This window comes from Triticum aestivum, chromosome 6B (assembly GCF_018294505.1).
Source record: "Triticum aestivum cultivar Chinese Spring chromosome 6B, IWGSC CS RefSeq v2.1, whole genome shotgun sequence".
Lineage (NCBI taxonomy): Eukaryota > Viridiplantae > Streptophyta > Magnoliopsida > Poales > Poaceae > Triticum > Triticum aestivum.
In genome coordinates, this window is record NC_057810.1 from 696,121,309 (window position 1) to 696,136,754 (window position 15,446).

At 53.0% G+C, this 15,446-nt stretch overlaps 1 pseudogene; it reads left to right on the forward strand.

Moving 5' to 3' along the window:
• Positions 1-517: 517 nt before the first annotated feature.
• LOC123134935 (uncharacterized protein At1g10890-like) lies at positions 518-6,569 on the forward strand (annotated as a pseudogene).
• The last annotated feature ends 8,877 nt before the right edge of the window (positions 6,570-15,446 follow it).

Here is a 15,446-nt window from a genome sequence, read left to right on the forward strand (position 1 = left end):
CACCGACCGAATATTCCCTTAAGAACGCTAGCTTTCGGCTTCACCCAGTCTGAGGTACACATCCGGCTGACCCGGCAGTAACAATCGCAGAGGTGCTCCCTTTACCACCTAGCCGAACAACGGGAACATAGGGTTAAGCACAGGAGCCAGGCAACCTAGCTTGGCCAAAACTTAAGTCATATCGATGCATATAATGGTGCATAAAAGGTTCATGCGGAATTGTCACACATGTTTTGGGCATGAAGCCCGTGTATATAAGCTTCTGATAAAGAAGCCCCCAGGTATAATGAGCGCGGGTGGCGCGTCAATTATGTGCGAACAATCGCGCAAGCAAGCCCCTAAAGGCTGGGGAGAAAGAAGGGAGGAAGGAGGAGAAAAATACTAGGCAGCTAAATTAAAAAAATAAAAAAGAAAAAAGGAAGGTTATAGAGGAAGGAGACGAACACAAAGTCCGGCGCTAGGCGTAGAATCTTCGTAGGCGTGCTGCGTTCCATGGGTTCGGCTTGAGTCGGTTGTCCGATGCATTTCGCAGACGGTACGCTCCACCAGTCAGGACTTGGTCGATTATGAAGGGACCCTCCCATTTGGGCTTGAGTTTGTCCTTTTTCTTGTCCGGCAGGCGTAGAACTAGTTCGCCAACATTGTAAGTTTTGGCCCGTACTTCTCTGCTTTGATATCTTCGAGCCTGCTGTTGATAGAATGCGGAACGGGCATTTGCCACGTCGCTCCTCTTCCAATGCGTCCAAGTTGTCCTGCCGATCGAGCTCGGCTTCTCTTTCTTTGTACATGTGCACGCGAGGTGAGTCATGAATTATGTTGCAGGACAGGACTGCCTCTGCGCCGTATACCATAAAAAATCGTGTGAATCCGGTAGTGCAATTCGGCGTGGTCCACAGCCCCAGAGTACGGAGTCAAGCTCCTCTACCCAGTGCGTGTTGGATTCCTTAAGGGATCGCACTAATCTGGGTTCGATGCCGCTCATGATTAGACCGTTGGCTCGCTCGACTTGACCGTTAGTTTGTGGGTGATAGACTGAAGCTTAATCAAGCTTAATGCCCATGTTTTTGCACCAGAGTTTAACTTCATCAGATGTAAAGTTTGTACCGTTGTCAGTAATGATGCTGTGGGGGACGCCGTAACGGTGTACAACCCCGGATATGAAGTCTATCACCGGTCCGGATTCAGCCGTCTGAACTGGCTTGGCCTCTATCCATTTGGTGAATTTATCCACCATGACCAGCAGATATTTTTGCTTGTGGGTTCCTCCTTTAAGGGGTCCCACCATGTCAAGCCCCCAGACCGCAAAAGGCCAGGTGATGGGTATGGTTTGTAGGGCGGTAGGCGGCATGTGGCTTTGATTAGCGAATAATTGGCAACCGACACATCGCTGGACTAAGTCCTGAGCGTCTGCCTGGGCCGTCGGCCAATAAAATCCGGTACGGAAGGCCTTGCTCACAAGGGCTCGGGCTGCAGCTTGGTGCCCGCCGAGTCCGGCGTGAATTTCCGCCAGAAGGTTCCGCCCTTCCTCTTCGGAGATACACCTTTGAAGGACTCCGGTGGTGCTTTTCCTATAAAGCTCTCCTTCGTGGACTTTATAGGCTTTAGATCGTCGCACTATGCAGCGTGCCTCATTTTGGTCCTCGGGGAGTTCCTGCCTAGTTAAGTAGGCTAAGAATGGTTCTGTCCACGGGGCAATTACTGCCATTATTACGTGGGCTGAGGGTGTGACTTCATTGACGGAGTCTTCCGTTGTGTCATGGTGTTCGGGGTCAGGTGATGCGGCCTGGTCCGGATTATTAATTCCGGATTCCCCTTCCCACTGTACGGATGGCTTGAATAGCCTTTCCAGGAAAATGTTGGGGGGGACTGCGTCGCGCTTTGCGCCGATGCGTGCCAGGACGTCTGCTGCCTGATTATTTTCCCGGGCTATATGGTGGAATTCCAGCCCTTCGAACCGGGCTGACATATTTAGGACGGCGTTGCGATAGGCTGCCATTTTTGGATCTTTGGCGTCAAAGTCTTTGTTTATTTGGGATATCGCGAGGTTCGAATCCCCACGCACCTCTAGGCGTTGAATGCCCATGGAGACTGCCATCCGGAGGCCATGTAGAAGGGCCTTGTATTCGGCTGCATTGTTGGAGTCCGTATACATTATCTGGAGTACATATTGGACTGTATCTCCTGTTGGGGACGTCAGGACGACGCCAGCCCCCAGACCCGCAGCATTTTGGAGCCATCAAAGTGCATGGTCCAGTTGGAATATGTGCGGTACTCTTTAGGGAGTTCGGCTTCAGTCCATTCAGCGACGAAGTTGGCCAAGGCTTGCGACTTGATGGCTCGTTGTAGCTTATATGTTATGTCGAACGGAAGGAGCTCAATGGCCCATTTGGCAATCCGGCCCATTGCGTCGCGGTTGTTTATGATATCGTTAAGAGGTACTTCGGAGGCTACTGTTATCGAACACTCTTGAAAGTAGTGTTGTAGCTTCCGGGACGCCATGAACACTGCGTATGCTATTTTTTGGTAATGCGGGTACCGGGACTTGCATGGAGTGAGGACAGTGGACACGTAGTACACTGGTTTCTGGACAGGGAATTTGTGTCCGTCCGTTTCTCGTTCGATAATGAGGACTGCGCTTACAACTTGGTGAGTTGCCGTGATGTATAACAACATAGGTTCGCCGATGTTCGGCGCGGCCAGGACAGGGTTTGTTGCCAGTATGGCTTTTATTTCTTCAAGTCCGTTTGTGGCGGCATCCATCCACTGGAAGTGTTTGATGCACCGGAGGAGGCGGTAAAGGGGTAATGCCTTTTCCCCCAAGCAGGAGATGAAGCGGCTTAGAGCCGCCACACATCCAGTCGATTTTTGTATTTGCTTGAGATCTTTTGGAATATCCCATTGTGACAGAGTTTGGATCTTGGCTGGGTTTGCTTCAATTCCTCTACCGGATACAATGAAGCCCAGGAGCTTTCCGGCTGGTACACCGAAAACGCATTTTTCCGGGTTAAGCCTAATGTCATATGTTCGGAGGTTATCGAACGTGAGCCTCAAGTCGTCTATTAGAGTTTCGACGTGTTTGGTTTTGACGACCACGTCATCCACGTACGCTTCAACTGTTTTGCCGATCTGGTTGGCCAGACATGTCTGAATCATGCGCTGATATGTTGCGCCGGTGTTTTTGAGCCCGAAGGGCATTGTGTTGAAGCAGAATGAGCCGTATGGGGTGATGAATACCGTTGCGGCTTGGTCTGACTCTGCCATCTTGATTTGGTGGTAGCCAGAGTATGCATCGAGGAAACACAATGAATCGTGTCCTGCAGTGGCGTCGATGATTTGATTAATGCGGGGGAGGGGGAAGGGATCCTTTGGGCAGGCCTTATTTAGGTCTTTGAAATCGACGCATAGGCGCCAGGATTTGTCCTTCTTTGGTACCATTACCAGGTTTGCCAGCCAGTCCGGATGTTTTATATCTCTGATGAATTCGGCTTCTAGTAGTTTGGCTAGCTCCTCTCCCATGGCTTGTCTCTTAGGTTTGGAGAAACGCCGAAGAGTCTACTTAACGGGTTTGAACCCTTTTAAGATGTTCAGGCTGTGCTCGGCCAGCCTGCGTGGGATTCCTGGCATGTCTGAAGGGTGCCAGGCAAAAATGTCCCAATTTTCGCGTAGGAATTCTCTTAGTGCGGCGTCTACGTCAGGGCTTAGTTGTGCCCCGATGGAGGCCGTTTTTGTAGTGTCCGTTGGATGGACTTGGAACTTGACTATTTCGTCTGCCGGCTTGAAGGAGGTGGATTTGGATCTTTTGTCGAGTATCACGTCATCCCTGTCCACCGTGGAGCGCAACATAGTTAGTTCCTCGGCCGCTAGGGCTTCGGATAATGCCTCGAGGGCTAGTGCGGCTGTCTTATTTTCGGCGCGGAGCGCTGTGTCCGGATCACTGGCAAGAGTGATTATTCCATTGGGTCCGGGCATTTTGAGCTTCATGTACCCGTAATGGGGTATAGCTTAAAAAATTGTGAATGCTTCTCGCCCTAACAGACCGTGGTATCCGCTGCTGAATGGGGCCACTTGAAATGTGACCTCCTCGGAACTGTAATTATCCGGCGTGCCGAACACCACATCCAGTGTGATTTTTCCTGAACAGCACGCTTCATGACTGGGGATTATTCCTCTGAAGGTTGTGTTGCTTCGCTCAATGCGGCTCCAGTCTATTTCCATTTTGCGCAGGGTTTCCTCATAGATGAGGTTTAGTCCGCTGCCATCGTCCATGAGTACCTTTGTAAGCCAGAAGCCGTCCACTATCGGACTGAGGACCAGTGCGGCTGGCACTCGGGCTGTCCGGAATTTAGGTTCGTCACTGGCATTAAAGGTGATAGCCATGTCACTCCATGGGTTTATTGTTGCTACTTGGTAGACTTCGGTAAGGCTGCGGAGCGTTCGCTTCCTCGCATTGTTTGATGCAAAAGTCTTGAAGACTGTCGACACCGTACTGGCGTTTGTGGGGTGGTGCTCTGCGGATTCTGGAGTTAGAAGCACCTCGCCACTTCTGGCCACCTGTCCGAGTATCCAACATGCTCTAAGGCTATGAGTTGGTGTGATGCCCTCTGTATTATGAATTTTACAGGGTCCATTGAGCCATCCCTCCAGTACGGTTCCATACCCTATAGAGGGTTTTTGTTTTTTGCTATTTGGCCTAGGTGCCTGGTGATAATGCGCCCTTTTGTTTCGGACTGGTATTGTATTCAGGGTCGGTTTGTCCCAGAATTTTGTTTCGGTTTTCCGGACGCTTTCTGTCGCACAGTACTTTCGTACTATGGATGTCAAGTCGGCGAAGCGTGTAATTTCGCGGCGACTTATGGCGTTAAGGATTTCGATGTCCGTGCAGTTGTTGCAGAAGAATGAAATTGCATCCCCCTCGTGGCAGTCCTGTATCCTGTTCATAACCAGGAGGAATCTGGCCCAGTAGTGATGCACTGATTTCCTGGGCTCTTGCCGAATTAGGGATAGATCCCTTATATTTGGGTGGGCGGGTGGAATTAAATCCGGAACCTCGCCCGACTTAGGACTCAGGGGCCAAAAAATTTCCGAACTCGGAAGCTTGTTTTCTTGGACGTTATTCAATGAATCAGGCCTGCTGCCTAACTTTAGGTTCAGGGCTTGGGTGACGTCCTCCCTTCCGTGGATGTCCAGCTTGGAGGGATCAGGAATCCGGACACATCTGGTCCTTAGGATGGGCGAAGATTCGCCGCATTGTTCCTCCGCCACTTCGACGTGGTGGGTGACCTGGGGAGAGTCAATCTCTCTCTGATCGGGTTTAAGCCCAATCTGGCTGTAATCTGTAGCGAGTCCCAGGGCGGCGATGTGATCCAAGAGCTCGTTTAGGGAAGAGAGCTCCATCGGATCTAACTGCTCGGCAAGTTCCAAGCTGATGTGGCGATGACCCGAGAGGTCATCGTCGGCACGGCGGCCGAACAGGCGGTCGTCAAAAACCTGCCTAGCCGGAGAGTTTGGCCGATAGCCAAAGCTCCTTTAGCAACTGCGTCGTCTTTAAAGACGGGGTGCGGCATTCTTCCTGACGGTGACAACACAGAGGAACTCTCAATGAAAGCACCAATGTCGGTGTCAAAACCGGCGGATCTCGGGTAGGGGGTCCCGAACTGTGCGTCTAGGCGGATGGTAACAGGAGACAAGGGACACGATATTTTTACCCAGGTTCGGGCCCTCTCGATGGAGGTAAAACCCTACTCCTGCTTGATTAATATTGATGATATGGGTAGTACAAGAGTGGATCTACCACGAGATCAGAGAGGCTAAACCCTAGAAGCTAGCCTATGGTATGATTGTTGTTCGTCCTATGGACTAAAACTCTCCGGTTTATATAGACACCGGAGAGGGCTAGGGTTACATAGAGTCGGTTACAATTGGAGGAGATCTACATATCGTATCGCCAAGCTTGCCTTCCACACCAAGGAAAGTCCTACCCGGACATGGGAGGAAGTCTTCAATCTTGTATCTTCATAATCCGGGAGTCCGGCCAAAGGTCATAGTCCGGCTATCCGGACACCCCCTAATCCGGGACTCCCTCAGGTCTACTCTCACAATGCCTAATACACTAAGGTCAACCTCAAGGGCCTTATGGCCGGGCTTATTTCCACATTGGAGAAGCCCTAAGCTCTTTTGCGGCTGTTATGTTTTCTGCTGGCTCTTATTGTGCACCTTGGCATGATTGTTTGGTTCTTGTTGTAGTACTGTTTGTCATAACTCATGAAAGCTTATTCTAAAGCTTATGCTTGCCATTGTCGCAGGAACGTGAGAAGAAAGAGCGAGACGAGCTAGAGAAGAAGCTCGAAGAGGAGCGAAAGAAAGCAGAGAAGGCTCAGATGAAGGTAGCCATGGAGCAGCAGCGGAAAGAGCTGGAGCGGTACCAGGAGCTGGAGAGGCTTCAGAAGGAGAGGGAGGAAGCCATGAAGTAGAAGCAAATGGAGGAGCAGCAGCAGAACCAGAACCAGATCAAGCTGCTGGGAAAGAACAAGTCACGACCAAAGCTGTCGTTCTCTCTTGGGATGAAGTAGATCAGTCGATTGGCTAAGGGCAATTAGCGCCGTAGTTTGCATTTGTAACAATTTGTCTGAAACCGATGATTGCTGGTAAGTCAGTCATGCAAACGATTCGTTGTTAGCGCCCCTGACAACGCGTCCCCACTAGTTGACAAGACCAGGGCCCGGGCCCAGCCGCGCCTGACGCGGCAACCCATGCTACTTTGGCCCAGAATGGCACAACCAGCCCGGCCCAGTGGCCCCGACTACTTAAGGCATCGCTTCCTTCTCTCTTCCGCATTCAGTGGATCACGAACGGCGGCGGCACGAACCCTAGTTCTTCCTTGTTCGATCCATTCTTGTACTCGACATTGTATCCTGACTGTATTTCCACCGAGAGAAATACTAGATCGATCCCTACCCTAGCTCGTCCCTAACATCTGGTATTTGTCGCCAGCAATCCACACTTCCCTCCGCCCGATTTGGCTCACCTCATCGAGACAAGAGGGATTCGCCATGACCACAACACCATCGAAGCCATGGATCCAGCGGCGAAGGCTTACCTCGACAAGCTCACGGCGAGATGGAGGCCAAGACCGCGGCCCTCACCGCGGTCACCTCCCATCTCGATGATCTCGTCGCATGGCGACCGGATCTGGAGCGCCGCGTCACCGATCTGGGCAACGCGATCACCGCTCTGCAGCAGGCGCAGGCAAACCCAACCTCCGACAACAACGGGGCCGCACCGCCGCTGTGTTCTGTGGCACCTCCGCCCGCGCTGCCCACCGACAAATCGGGCCTGGCGGAAGGCGATGAGGACGCCCCTCAAGGGTCTAAGGACCACGACGATTTCTACATACAGCGGGGGGGGGTGTTATTCCAAACGCCGACGCCACTCCCGGCCAACGGTCAGATCGAGATCTCATCTTCCCCTTTTGCTCATGCTAGTCAGATGCTGGCGGGATTGGGACAAGCCCATCCCTCCATTTCGTTTCCTCAATTTTGGGGCGAAAATCCGAACATGTGGAAAACGATGTGTGAACAATACTTTTCCATGTTTGGTATTCACAAAACATTTTGGGTTCCCATGGCCGCACTTAATTTCTCAGGGTTCGCTGCCATTTGGCTGCAATCAGTCCAAAAGAAGCTCAATAGCTTCGATTGGGAATCCTTCTCTGCCCTGTTAACTACACGTTTCGGTCGCGATCGCCACCAACTGCTCATTCGGCAATTTTACACCATTAAGCAAACATCCACTATAGCTGATTTCATCGAGCACTTTGAATTAGTCATTAATCATTTGAGCTCTTATTCCGATCCGATTCATCCATTTTATTCTCTCACCCGTTTTGTGGAAGGATTGCGACCGGATATCCGAGCGGTGGTCATGGTGCAATGACCGCCCGATCTGGACACGGCATGCGCGTTAGCGCTGCTCCAAGAGGAGGTGGCTGACAATGCTCGCGCGGAGGTGCAGCGCCCCACTCCAACGCGCCATCCCGACGCGTCATTGCGGCTCAGCATTCCGATGCCGTTACCAGCCCCGCCAGCGCGCGCACCTCCACCAGCACCAGCCGCGGACCGCCGCGGCACGGACGCCGCACGAGCCGACTCCTCCAAGCTCAAGTCCCTACGCGACTACCGGCGTGCGCGCGGGCTATGCTTCAAGTGCGGCGAGCGCTGGGGACCCGACCACGCCTGCCCTATGTCGGTCCAACTCCACGTAGTCGAAGAATTGCTGGAGCTCTTCGGCATCGACACGACAACGGCGACAATGTCGTCCGAAGCTGCACCAGATGAAGTGGCCATGGCCATATCCAAGCCTGCCCTGACGGGGTGTGTGTCGAACAAGGCATTCCAGCCGCGCGCATGGATCCAAGGGCGCGAAGTGTTGATGCTCGTCGACTCTGGCAGCACCACTACATTCATCAACGAGCGGCTCGCAGCAGCCATCCAAGGCGTTCAACCTCTTCCACGCGCGTATCAAGTGTGAGTGGCTGATGGGGGAGCACTCGATTGCTCTTCAAGTGTGCCACAGTGCCAATGGTGCACTCAAGGGCACCAATTCATGATGAATATGAAGGTGCTGGCGCTCGGAACGTACGACGCAATCTTGGGCATGGACTGACTCGAGGAGCACAGTCCCATGACTGTGGACTGGCGGGCGAAGCTCATCGAGATTCCGTCGGCTGCGGGCCCGATTCACCTCCGCGGGCACGAAGCTACTTCTTCGACGTGCACGGTCATCAACGCCCTCCAGATCCAACACATGTGCAACACCGACGCCATCACCCACATGGCACTGATCTACGTGACTGCTAGCGAAGACAGCAACACCACCACCAACTCGCCAGAGATCCAAGCAGTTCTAGAGGAATTTGCTGACATGTTCAAGGAGCCAGAGGGGTTACCGCCTCGTCGTGACTGCGACCACAAGATCCCTCTCATCCCAGGAGCCCAACCTGTGAACATCAGGCCCTACCGTCACAAACCAGAGCACAAGAGGGAGATTGATGCTCAAGTCGAAGAATTCCTTCGCAAAGGGATCATACAGAAAATCAGCAGCTCTTCTTGCTCCCCAGCCATCCTTGTCAAGAAGAAGGACGAGACAAGGAGACTCTGCATCGACTATAGACACCTCAACGCCATCACCTACATCGGTAAGTACCCTGTGCCTATCATCAAAGAGTTGCTGGACGAGTTGCACGGCACGGCCTGGTTCTCCAAGTTGGATCTTCGCTTAGGCTATCACCAAATCCGCTTGGCAGAAGGTGAAGAGCATAAGACAATGTTCTAGATGCACTCAGGCCACTATGAATTCTTGGTGGTGTCTTTCGGGCTAGCTGGTGGACCAGCCACGTTCAACGGAGCACTGACGACAACTCTCAAACCAATCAACCGCAAGTGTGTGCTCCTCTTCTTCGATGACATACTTGTATTCAGTAAGACGCTGCGCGACCACATCGATCATCTGTGACAAGTGTTACAACTTTTGTGCCACGATCAATGGCGCGTGAAGATGTCCTAGTGTGAGTTCGTCCAGCACAGCCTCTCGTACCTGGGACATGTCATCAGCAACCAGGGAGTATCTACAGAACCAACCAAGATACGAGCCATATCCAACTTGACGACACCAGCCGACGTCAAGGCAGTGCGCAGCTTCTTGGGGCTATCCGGATACTACCGACGATTCGTCAAGAACTTTGGGATCATCGCTCTCCCTCTATTTAACCTGCTGAAGAAAGGGGTGCCATTCGTGTGGACACCGGCTACAGAAACAGCCTTCCAACTGCTCAAGCAACATCTGATCGAAGCCCTGGTCCTGGCACTTTCAAACTTCTCCAAGCCATTTGTAATTGAGACTGGCGCTTGTGACAAAGTGATTGGGGCGATACTGCAATAGGATGGCCACCCGATTGCATATATGTGCAAGGCCCTGAGCCCCTGGTACCAGGGCCTCTCGACCTACGAGAAGTAATACTTGGCAGTTATTGTAGCTGTGGACCAGTGGCGCCCCTACCTCCAACATGCTGAATTCACCATCCTCACTGATCAACGCAGCTTGACACACCTGACAGAACAGAGGCTTTCGACACCATGGCAGCAACAAGCTTTCACTAAACTTCTGGGGCTCCGCTACATCATCAGGTACAAAAAGGGAGCAGAGAACACAGCCGTGGATGCCCTGTCCAGAGCAAAAACATCTGAGGTGATGCACACCATCAGCGTGTGCCAACCAGCTTGGCTCGAAGATATTGTCATCAGCTACAACACTAACCCTCAAGCGCAAAAACTCCTCGAGCAGCTGGTTGTGCGAGAGGATCCAAAAGGAAGATTCCAGCTTCAGAACGGACTGCTTCGTTTCCATGGCCGCATATGGCTGGGAGGAAGCACAGCTATGCAACAACACATCATCGCAGCCTTCCACGACAACCCGATGGGTGGTCACTCAGGCTTTCCGGTGACGTATCGCCGCATTCGCAAGCTGTTCGCTTGGCCCAAGATGAAGGCGCATGTTCAGCAGTACGTGCGGTGCTTCTAGGTCTGTCAACAGGCCAAACTAGATCGCACAGCTTCCCCGGGGCTGTTGATGCTGTTGCCAATACCCAAAGAGTCATGGGATCTGATCACAATGGACTTTATGGACGGACTGCCACAGTCGGGACAATACAACTGCCTGCTCGTTGTGGTCGACAAAAGAACACGGTTTGCCCATTTCCTGCCCCTGGCTCATCCCTATACTGCAGCTAAAGTGGCTATCCTATACATGCAGCAATTGTACAAGCTCCACGGATTCCCAGGGGCAATTGTATCTGACCGCGACCCTGTTTTCACCAGCCATTTTTAGCAAGAACTGTTCAAATATGCAGGCACAGAGCTGAGAATGAGCACGGAGAACCACCCACAAACTGACGGCCAAACAGAGAGGGTGAACCAGTGCATTGAGACTTACCTACGTTGCTTTGTTCAGGCATGCCCGAAACGCTGGAGCTTTTGGGTCCCCCTGGCGCAATTCTGGTACAATTCATCGCACCACTCGGCCATCGGAATGACACCCTTCAAGGCCATGTTCGGGAGGGAACCAAGACACTGGGGGATCACTGCTTCTTCTTCATCTTCAGTGTCGGCACTAAAAACCTGGCTAGAGGAACGAGCAGTCATGCAGGACCTCATCCAACAGCAACTCCATCACGCGCGCCAGATCATGCAAGACCAAGTGAACAAGAAGCGCTCCTTTCAGCAGTTTTAGGTTAACGATCAAGTCTACCTCAAGCTGCAGCCTTACATCCAATCGTCGGTGGCCCCCCGTGTGAATCACAAGCTCAGCTACAAGTACTACGGTCCGTTCAAGATCATTGCCAAGATCAACGACGTCTCCTACAAGCTGCAACTCCCTCCCCAAGCTACGGTGCATCCTGTCTTCCATGTGTCACAGCTGCATCAAGCGCTGCTCCCTGGCACAACGGCATCTCCAACCCTACCAGCAGACACAGGCGACACAGCGATACCAATCAAGATCCTCCAGTCAAGATGGCGCAAGAAGAACGGGACCATGATCGAGCAAGTCCAAGTTGAATGGTCAGAGGGTGCGGCGATCGACACCACCTGGGAGAACAGGCAAGCTCTCCAAGCTCGGATTCCTCATGCGTAGGCTTGGGGACAAGCCCCGTGTCAAGGAAGAGGGGTGTTAGCGCCCCTGACAACGCGTCCCCACCAGCTGACAAGACCCGGGCCCGGCCCAGCCGTGCCTGACACGGCAACCCATGCTACTTTGGCCTAGAATGGCACAACCAGCCCGACCCAGTGGCCCCGACTACTTAAGGCATCGCTTCCTGCTCTCTTCCGCATTCAGTGGATCATGAACGGCGGCGGCACGAACCCTAGTTCTTCCTTGTTCGATCCATTCTTGTACTCGACATTGTATCCTGACTGTATTGCCACTGAGAGAAATACTAGATTGATCCCTACCCTAGCTCGTCCCTAACATCTGGTATTTGTCGCCAGCAATCCACACTTCCCTCCGCCCGATTTGGCTCACCTCATCGAGACAAGAGGGATTCGCCATGACCACAACACCATCGAAGCCATGGATCCAGCGGCGAAGGCTTACCTCGACAAGCTCACGGCGAGATGGAGGCCAAGACCGCGGCCCTCACCGCGGTCACCTCCCATCTCGATGATCTCGTCGCATGGCGACCGGATCTAGAGCGCCGCATCACCGATCTGGGCAACGCGATCACCGCTCTGCAGCAGGCGCAGGCAAACCCAACCTCCCACAACAACGGGGCCGCACCGCCGCTATGTTCTGTGGCACCTCCGCCCGCGCTGCCCACCGACAAATCGGGCCTGGCGGAAGGCGATGAGGACGCCCCTCAAGGGTCTAAGGACCACGACGATTTCTACATACAGCGAGGGGGGGTGTTATTCCAAACGCCGACGCCACTCCTGGCCAACGGTCAGATCGAGATCTCATCTTCCCCTTTTGCTCATGCTAGTCAGATGCTGGCGGGATTGGGGCAAGCCCATCCCTCCATTTCGTTTCCTCAATTTTGGGGCGAAAATCCGAACATGTGGAAAACGATGTGTGAACAATACTTTTCCATGTTTGGTATTCACAAAACATTTTGGGTTCCCATGGCCGCACTTAATTTCTCAGGGTCCGCTGCCATTTGGCTGCAATCAGTCCAAAAGAAGCTCAATAGCTTCGATTGGGAATCCTTCTCTGCCCTGTTAACTACACGTTTCGGTCGCGATCGCCACCAACTGCTCATTCGGCAATTTTACACCATTAAGCAAACATCCACTATAGCTGATTTCATCGAGCACTTTGAATTAGTCATTAATCATTTGAGCTCTTATTCCGATTCGATTCATCCATTTTATTTTCTCACCCGTTTTGTGGAAGGATTGCGACCGGATATCCGAGCGGTGGTCATGGTGCAATGACCGCCCGATCTGGACACGGCATGTGCGTTAGCGCTGCTCCAAGAGGAGGTGGCTGACAATGCTCGCGCGGAGGTGCAGCGCCCCACTCCAACGCGCCATCCCGACGCGTCATTGCGGCTCAGCATTCCGATGCCGTTACCAGCCCCGCCAGCGCGCGCACCTCCACCAGCACCAGCCATGGACCGCCGCGGCACGGACGCCGCACGAGCCGACTCCTCCAAGCTCAAGGCCCTACGCGACTACCGGCGTGCGCGTGGGCTATGCTTCAAGTGCGGCGAGCGCTGGGGACCCGACCACGCCTGCCCTATGTCGGTCCAACTCCACGTAGTCGAAGAACTGCTGGAGCTCTTCGGCATCGACACGACAACGGCGACAATGCCGTCCGAAGCTGCACCAGATGAAGTGGCCATGGCCATATCCAAGCCTGCCCTGACGGGGTGTGTGTCGAACAAGGCATTCCAGCCGCGCACATGGATCCAAGGGCGCGAAGTGTTGATGCTCGTCGACTCCGGCAGCACCACTACATTCATCAACGAGCGGCTCGCAGCAGCCATCCAAGGCGTTCAACCTCTTCCACGCGCGTATCAAGTGTGAGTGGCTGATGGGGGAGCACTCGATTGCTCTTCAAGTGTGCCACAGTGCCAATGGTGCACTCAAGGGCACCAATTCATGATGAATATGAAGGTGCTGGCGCTCGGAACGTACGACGCAATCTTGGGCATGGACTGACTCGAGGAGCACAGTCCCATGACTGTGGACTGGCGGGCGAAGCTCATCGAGATTCCGTCGGCCGCGGGCCCGATTCACCTCCGCGGGCACGAAGCTACTTCTTCGACGTGCACGGTCATCAACGCCCTCCAGATCCAACACATGTGCAACACCGACGCCATCACCCACATGGCACTGATCTACGTGACTGCTAGCGAAGACAGCAACACCACCACCAACTCGCCAGAGATTCAAGCAGTTCTGGAGGAATTTGCTGACATGTTCAAGGAGCCAGAGGGGTTACCGCCTCGTCGTGACTGCGACCACAAGATCCCTCTCATCCCAGGAGCCCAACCTGTGAACATCAGGCCCTACCGTCACAAACCAGAGCACAAGAGGGAGATTGATGCTCAAGTCGAAGAATTCCTTCGCAAAGGGATCATATAGAAAATCAGCAGCTCTTTTTGCTCCCCAGCCATCCATGTCAAGAAGAAGGACGAGACAAGGAGACTCTGCATCGACTATAGACACCTCAACGCCATCACCTACATCGGTAAGTACCCTGTGCCTATCATCAAAGAGTTGCTGGACGAGTTGCACGGCACGGCCTGGTTCTCCAAGTTGGATCTTCGCTTAGGCTATCACCAAATCCGCTTGGCAGAAGGTGAAGAGCATAAGACAACGTTCTAGATGCACTCAGGCCACTATGAATTCTTGGTGGTGTCTTTCGGGCTAGCTGGTGGACCAGCCACGTTCAACGGAGCACTGACGACAACTCTCAAACCAATCAACCGCAAGTGTGTGCTCCTCTTCTTCGATGACATACTTGTATTCAGTAAGACGCTGCGTGACCACATCGATCATCTGTGACAAGTGTTACAACTTTTGTGCCAAGATCAATGGCGCGTGAAGATGTCCTAGTGTGAGTTCGTCCAGCACAGCCTCTCGTACCTGGGACATGTCATCAGCAACCAGGGAGTATCTACAGAACCAACCAAGATACGAGCCATATCCAACTTGACGACACCAGCCGACGTCAAGGCAGTGCGCAGCTTCTTGGGGCTAGCCGGATACTACCGACGATTCGTCAAGAACTTTGGGATCATCGCTCTCCCTCTATTTAACCTGCTGAAGAAAGGGGTGCCATTCGTGTGGACACCGGCTACAGAAACAGCCTTCCAACTGCTCAAGCAACATCTGATCGAAGCCCTGGTCCTGGCACTTTCAAACTTATCCAAGCCATTTGTAATTGAGACTGACGCTTGTGACAAAGGGATTGGGGCGATACTGCAATAGGATGGCCACCCGATTGCATATATGTGCAAGGCCCTGAGCCCCCGGTACCAGGGCCTCTCGACCTACGAGAAGTAATACTTGGCAGTTATTGTAGCTGTGGACCAGTGGCGCCCCTACCTCCAACATGCTGAATTCACCATCCTCACTGATCAACGCAGCTTGACAGACCTGACAGAACAGAGGCTTTCCACACCATGGCAGCAACAAGCTTTCACTAAACTTCTGGGGCTCCGCTACATCATCAGGTACAAAAAGGGAGCAGAGAACACAGCCGCGGATGCCCTGTCCAGAGCAAAAACATCTGAGGTGATGCACACCATCAGCGTGTGCCAACCAGCTTGGCTCGAAGATATTGTCATCACCTACAACACTAACCCTCAAGCGCAAAAACTCCTCGAGCAGCTGGTTGTGCGAGAGGATCCAAAAGGTAGATTCCAGCTTCAGAACGGACTGCTTCATTTC